Source organism: Nycticebus coucang, chromosome 20 (assembly GCF_027406575.1).
Source record: "Nycticebus coucang isolate mNycCou1 chromosome 20, mNycCou1.pri, whole genome shotgun sequence".
In the NCBI taxonomy this organism is placed as follows: Eukaryota; Metazoa; Chordata; class Mammalia; order Primates; family Lorisidae; genus Nycticebus; species Nycticebus coucang.
This window is the reverse complement of record NC_069799.1, coordinates 11,931,609-11,938,967: the sequence shown is the minus strand read 5'-3', so window position 1 is coordinate 11,938,967 and position 7,359 is coordinate 11,931,609.

Here is a 7,359-nt window from a genome sequence, read left to right as displayed (position 1 = left end):
ATGGATTAATAAATTGTGGTATATGTACACCATGGAATATTATGCAACCTTAAAGAAAGATGGAGACTTTACCTCTTTCATGTTTACATGGATGGAGCTGGAACATATTCTTCTTAGTAAAGTATCTCAAGAATGGAAGAGAAAGTACCCAATGTACTCAGCCCTACTATGAGACTAATTTAGGGTTTTCACATGAAAGCTATAACCCGGTTACAACCTAAGAATAGGGGGAAGGGGGAAAGGGAGGGGATGGAGGGGGGAGGTGGGTAGAGGGAAGGGGATTGGGGGGATTACACCAGCGGTGCATCTTACAAGGGTATATGTGAAACTTGGTAAACGGTCTGTGAAGCTAGTGAATGATGCCCCATGATCAAATCAGTGTACACAGGTATGATTTAATAAACAAATAAACAAACAAACAAACAAAACGACCTAGAGCAACATGCATATGAATTTAAAACAACCTACGGAACTTAAAAAGCCATGTATAAAAAGTCCTGCTACACGGTATCTATATGAAGTATAAAAGAGGTAAAAGTGACATCTGCTCTTAGATGTCAGTGTAGTGCTCATCCTTGAGGATAGTGACTGGCTGGGCTCACAGGACACATCTGGGGGCTCAAAATTTCTTTTTATAATCTAAAAGCCTCATCTATGCCCAGGCACAGTGGCTTACACCTGTAATCTTAGCAGTCTGGGAGACTGAGGTAGGTAGATTGTTTCAGCTCAGGAGTTCCAGATCAGCCTAAGCAGAAGCTGAACCCTGTCTCTATTAAAAATAGACAAACTAGCCAGGCACAGTGGCGGGGACCTGTAGTCCCAGCTACTTGGGAGGCTGAGGCAGAGGAATGTTCAAGCTCAAGAGTTTGAGGTTGCTGTGAGCTATGATACCAGGGCACTCCACCCAGGGTGGCAGAATAGCACTCTGACTCTAAATAAATAAATGAATGAAATAAGCTCCATTGGAGTCATATCTAATTTTTAAATTTTCCACATATTCACTACCCAGTTATAGCCTGTACATGTATCTTTAATTTTATTTTTATTTTTTTATCATTTTTCTTATTAATATTAAATCATAGCTGTGTATATTAATGCGATCATGGGGCACCATACACTGGTTTTATAAACAGTTTGACACATTTTCTTTCCTTTTTTTTTTTTTGTAGAGACAGAGTCTCAATTTATGGCCCTCAGTAGAGTGCCGTGGCCTCACACAGCTCACAGCAACCTCCAACTCCTGGGCTTAAGCGATTCTCTTGCCTCAGCCTCCCGAGTAGCTGGGACTACAGGCACCTGCCACAACGCCAGGCTATTTTTTGGTTGCAGTTTGGCCGGGGCCGGGTTTCAACCCGCCACCCTCAATATATGGGGCTGGCGCCTTACCGACTGAGCCACAGGCGCCGCCCGGGTTTGACACATTTTCATCACACTGGTTAGCATAGCCTTCCTGGCATTTTCTTAGCAATTGTGTTAAGACAATTATATTCTACATTTACTAAGTTTCAAATGTACCCTTGTAAGATGCAACGCAGGTGTAATCCCACCAATCACCCTCCCTCCACCCATCCTCCCTCCACTCTCCCACCTCCCCCGTCCCCATATTCTTAGGTTATAACAGGGTTATAGCTTTCATATGAATGCCATAAATTAGTTTGATAGTAGGGTTTGAGTACATTGGATAATTTTTCCTCCATTCTTGAGATACTTTACTAAGAAGAATATGTTTCAGCTCCATCCATGTAAACATGAAAGAGCTAAAGTCCACATCTTTCTTTAAGGCTGCATAATACTCCATGGTGTAAATATACCACAGATTAGTAATCCATTCGTGGATCTATGGACACTTGGGCTTTTTCCATGACTTAGCAATTATGAATTGGGCTGCAATTAACATTCTGGTACAAACATCTTTGTTATTATGTGATTTCTGGTCTTCTGGGTATATACCTAGTAGAGGAATGATAGGATAGAATGGCAGATCTATTTTTAGATCTCTAAGTGTTCTCCAAACATCTTTCCAAAAGGAATGTATTAATTTGCATTCCCACCAGCAGTGTAGAAGTGTTCCCTTTTCTCCACATCCACGCCAACATCGCTGGTCTTGGGATTTTGTGATATGGGCGAATCTTACTGGAGTTAGATGATATCTCAAAGTAGTTTTGATTTGCATTTCTCTGATGATTAAAGATGATGAGCATTTTTTCATGTCTGTAGGCCTTGCGCCTGTCTTTTTTTTTTTTTGTGCCTGTCTTCTTCAGAGAAGTTTCTCTTGAAGTCCCTTGCCTACCCTGAGATGGGATCACTTGTTCTTTTCTTGGTTATATGTTTGAGTTCTCTGTGGATTCTGGTTATTAAACCTTTGTCAGAGACATAACCTGCAAATATCTTCTCCCATTCTGACGACTGTCTGCTTCGTTTACTTACTGTGTTCTTGGCTGTGCAGAAGATTTGTAGTTTGATCAGGTCCCAGTAGTGTATTTTTGAAGTTGCTTCAATTGCACGGGGCATCCTTCTCATAAAATACTCGCCCAGACTGATTGCTTCAAGGGTTTTCCCTGCACTCTCTTCTAGTATTTTTATAGTCTCATGTCTTAAGTTTAAATATTTAATCCAGTGAGAGTCTATCTTACTTAATGGTGAAAGGCGTGGGTCCAGTTTCAGTCTTCTACAGGTTGCCAGCCAGTTCACCTAGCACCATTTGTTAAATAGGGAATCTTTTCACCACTGAACATTTTTAATTGGCTTGTCAAACATCAGATAATTGTAAGCAGCTGGTTTCATCTCTTGGTTCTCTATTGTGTTCCAGACATCTACTTCTCTGTTTTTGTGCCAGAACTATGCTGTTTTGATCACTATTGATTTATAGTATAGTCTGAGGTCTGGTAGCGTGATTCCTCCTCTTTAGTTTTTATTTCTGAGTAATGTCTTAGCTATTTGAGTTTTTTTCTGATTCCATATAAAACAAAGTATTATTTTTTCAAGATCTTTAAAGTATGACAATGGAGCTTCAATAGGGATTGCATTAAAATTGTATATTGCTTTGGGTAGTATGGACATTTTAACAATGTTGATTCTTCGCAGCAATGAGAATGGTATATTTTTCCATTTGTTAACATTTTCAGCTATTTCTTTTCTTAGAGTTTCATAGTTCGCTTTCTAGAGATCTTTCACGTCTTTTTTGGATAAACTCCCAAATATTTCATCTTCTTTGACACTACTGTGAATGGAATAGAGTCCTTAACTGTTTTTTCAGCTTGACTATTGTTGGTATATATAAAGGCTACCAATTTATGAATGTTGATTTTGTAACCTGTATTCCTTGATCACGTCTAAGAGTTTTGTAGTAGAATCCCTGGTGTTTTCCAGATATACAGTCATATCATCTGCGAAGAGCAAAAGTTTGATCTCTTCTGACCCTATATGGATACCCTTGATTGCCTTTTCTTCCCTAATCACAATGGCTAAGACTTCCATTACAATGTTAAAGAGCAGTGGAAACAATGGGCAGCCTTGTCTGGTTCCTGATCTGAGTGGAAATGATTTCAGTTTAACTCCATTTAATACAATATTGGCTGTGGGTTTGCTGTAGATGGCCTCTATCAGTTTAAGAAATGTCCCTTCACTTTACCTAACAATTGCAATCAGTGTAACCTGGCTTATTGTACCCTCAATTAATCCCCAACGATAAAAACAAAAAATAAAGAAAGAAAGAAAGAAATGTCCCTTCTATACCAATTTTCTTAAGTGTTCTGATCATGAAGGGATGCTGGATATTATCAAAAGCTTTTTCTGCATCAATTGAGAGAATCATATGCTCTTTGTTTTTTAATTTGTTTATGTGCTGAATTATACTTATAGATTCATGTATATTAAACCAGCCTTGAGACCCTGGGATAAAACCGACTTGGTCATGATGTATAATTTGTTTGATGTGTTGCTGGATTCTGTTTGTTAGGATCTTGTTGAATATTTTTGCGTCTATATTCATTAGTGATATTGGTCTATAATTTTCTTTTCTTGTTAGGTCTTTTTCTGGTTTGGGGATCAGGGCGATGTTTGCTTCATAGAATGTGTTGGGTAGTCTTCCTTCTTTTTCTACATTTTGGAACAGATTGAATAATATAGGTACTACCCCATTTCCCTGAAAATAAGACATCCTCTGAAAATAAGACCTACTCACAGGAAAGATAAGATGTCCCCTGAAAATAAGGCCTAGTGCATATTTGGGAGCACACCTTAATATAAGACACTGTCTTATTTTCGGGGAAACAGGGTAGTTCCTCTTTAAAATTTTGGTAGAATTCTGACGTGGCTGATTCTGGGCTTTCCTTTTTAGGGAGATCTCGTATGGTCGATGCTATTTCAGGACTTGATATTGGCCTGTTCAACACTTCCACTTGATTCTGGTTAAGTCTTGGAAGGTGACGTGCTTCCAAGTATTGGTCAATTTCCTTCAGATTTTATATTTCTGAGAATAAAGTTTCTTGTAATGTTCATTAAGGATTTTTTGAATTTCTGAGGAGTCTGTTGTTATTTCGTGTTTGTCATTTCTGATTGACGAAGTTAGAGATTTTACTCTTTTTCTCCTGGTTAGGTTAGCCAAAGGTTTATCTATTTTATTAACCTTTTCAAAAAAGCAACTTTTTAATTTATTGATCTGTTGTACAATTCTTTTATTTTCAATTTCATTTAATTGTGCTCTAATTTTGGTTATTTCTTTTCTTCTACTGGGTTTGGGGTTGGAATGTTCTTCCTTTTCCAGTTGCTTGAAATGTCCCATTAAGTTGTTAACTTCCTCTCTTTCCATTCTTTTGAGGAAGGTGCATTCTGGTTGGGTACATAAATATTCATAATTGAAATCTCATCATATTGAGTATTACCCTTCACAAATATGAAGTGACCATTCTTATCCTTCTTTGCTTTTGTTGGTTTAAAGCCTATTGTGTCTGCAAATAGAATTGCAACGCCTGCTTTTTTCTGATTACCATTTGCCTGAAATATGGACAACCATCATTTCACCCTGAGTCTATATTTATCTTTTAAGATAAGATGTGATTCTTGTATGCAGCAAATATCTGGCCTGAGTTTTTGTATCCAGTCAGCTAACCTGTGCCTCTTTAAAGGACAGTTTAAGCCATTCACATTAATGGAGAGTATTGATAAGTCTTTTAAAATTTGGTTATCGAGTTTTTTGAAAGTCCAGTGGACATTTTTAATCCTTTCGCCATTGTGGAAGTTGGAGTTTAATCAAAAGTTTCTGAATGAGGGCAGTGCCTGTGGCTCAAAGGAGTAGGGCACCGGTCCCATATGCCGGAGGTGGCAGGTTCAAACACAGCCCTGGCCAAAAATCACAAAAAAAAAAAAAGTTTCTGAATGAGTTTACTTTTGTGGTAGAGGATTGGGTTGGTCATTATGGAGGATATGTCTGAGAATATCCTGAAGAGCTGGTTTGGTTATGGCTAATTTCTTCAACATGTGAATGTCATTAAAGTATTTAATTTCTCCATCATAAGTGAAACTCAGTTTAGCTGGATACAGGATTTGGGGTTGAAAGTTATTTTGCTTTAGAAGATTAAAAGTCAATGATCATCCTCTTCTGGGTTGAAAAGTTTCAGCAGAGAGATCTGCAGTCACTCTAATATTCTTCCCTTTGTAGGTAATGGAGTTCTTGCATCTGGCTGCTTTCAGAATTTTCTCCTTCATATTAACATTAGTGAAGTTAGTTATGATATGCCTGGGGGATGTCTTATTTGGATTGAGTCGTGCTGGGGTTCTAAAACTGTCTGCTATCTGAATTTTAGAATCCCTTGGCATGTCTGGAAAATTCCCTTTCATAATTTCAAGGAGAAGGGCCTCTGTGCCTTGTGAGGCCACTTCATCACTTTTGGGGATTCCAATGAGGCGGATATTAGCCTTCTTCAAATTATCCCAGAACTCTCTGAGAGAATGATCCATTGTTGCTCTCCATTTCTCTTCCTCTTTGAGAGTTTGGGAGTGTTCAAATGCTTTGTCTTCAGTTTCAGAAATCCCTTCTTCTGCCTGCTCCACTCTGTTACTGAGGGATTCTACTGTATTTTTCAGATCTTTGAGGGCTGCCAATTCTTGCTTCAGTGTATCAAAATCTTTGGTGGTTTTGTCTTTAAATTCATTAAATTCTTGAGACAACTTTTGAATTTCTCCTCGAATTTCTAATTCTGACTTTTGAATTGCTCTTTGAGTTTCTAATTCTAACTTTTCCTCCATTCTATTAATCTTGTTTGCAATCCAAATTCTGAATTTGATTTCTGACATCTTGGCCAGCTGTTTATGAATGGGATCTTCAGTTACATCTGCCATATCCTTCTTTGGGGGGGGGCGTGTGGTTCATTTATTCTGGTTATTCATGTTACCAGAGTTTTTCCGCTGATTCCACACTATGATTACTTTACACTGTTGACTTTTCCCCAGGACCTGTACAGTGCTATGGCCTGAGAAACTGGGGACCTATTTGGTGTGGTGGGGCTAAGTGGTTCTGTGTTGTTTTCAGCTGGTCTCTGTTCAACCCTAGTGAAACAGTTACTCTGGGTTGAAGTCTCAGCTGTGTAGAAATACCAGCAATTAAGTCACCCCGCCCCCCACAGGCAACAATCGGAAAAGGAGAATCAAAACTTCCTACAACCACAGACCCAAGGCACCACTTGAATAGTCCTCAGGTGATTGGCTCAGTTCAAAAGGTCCAAATCAATTGTCTCAGTCAGCACCTGTCTCAGGTGGGAGAGTTTCAAAGGTCTCTGGCAACTGGATCACAGGGGTCTGGTGACAACTCAAATATGACTTGCTCCCGTACTCCATGAAGTCAGGAAGACCCACCCAGCAAGTAGATTAGTCTGGGAAGGTTGATGCCTCCTTCCCCACCTTGCACCTCTGTCAAACCCACTCACTGATAGCCCCGCTGGGCTGTGACCAAGTTGCCTCCAGTGAGCAGATACTCCAGAGGTTTGCATGTGCCTAAATCACAAGGAAATCTGTATCTGCTCTGCCAGGCTCCTGCTCTTTTCCTCTTTCCAGCAGGGGGCGGTGCGGCCTGACAACCTGGGTGCTTGATGGAGGCTGGAAGGTGTTCACTCAGTTCCGCCCCTGGTTGATATTACTGGCAGAACAGAACAACTTTGTGGGAGTTTGTTTCTGTCCCTTCTAAATTCGTCTGGAGAAGAGGAGCTGATCTGAGTTCCCAGAACCTTTGCCTCAGGCGCTATCTTTACTCCTGCAGGTTTGTATTCGCAGCACCATTAGCTGTCAGCTCTAGCCTCTTGCTTTCCTTTGTTTATAGGCTGATGATCCCCTGAGGGCCGGGTGCATGTTAGGGTCAGTAAAGGG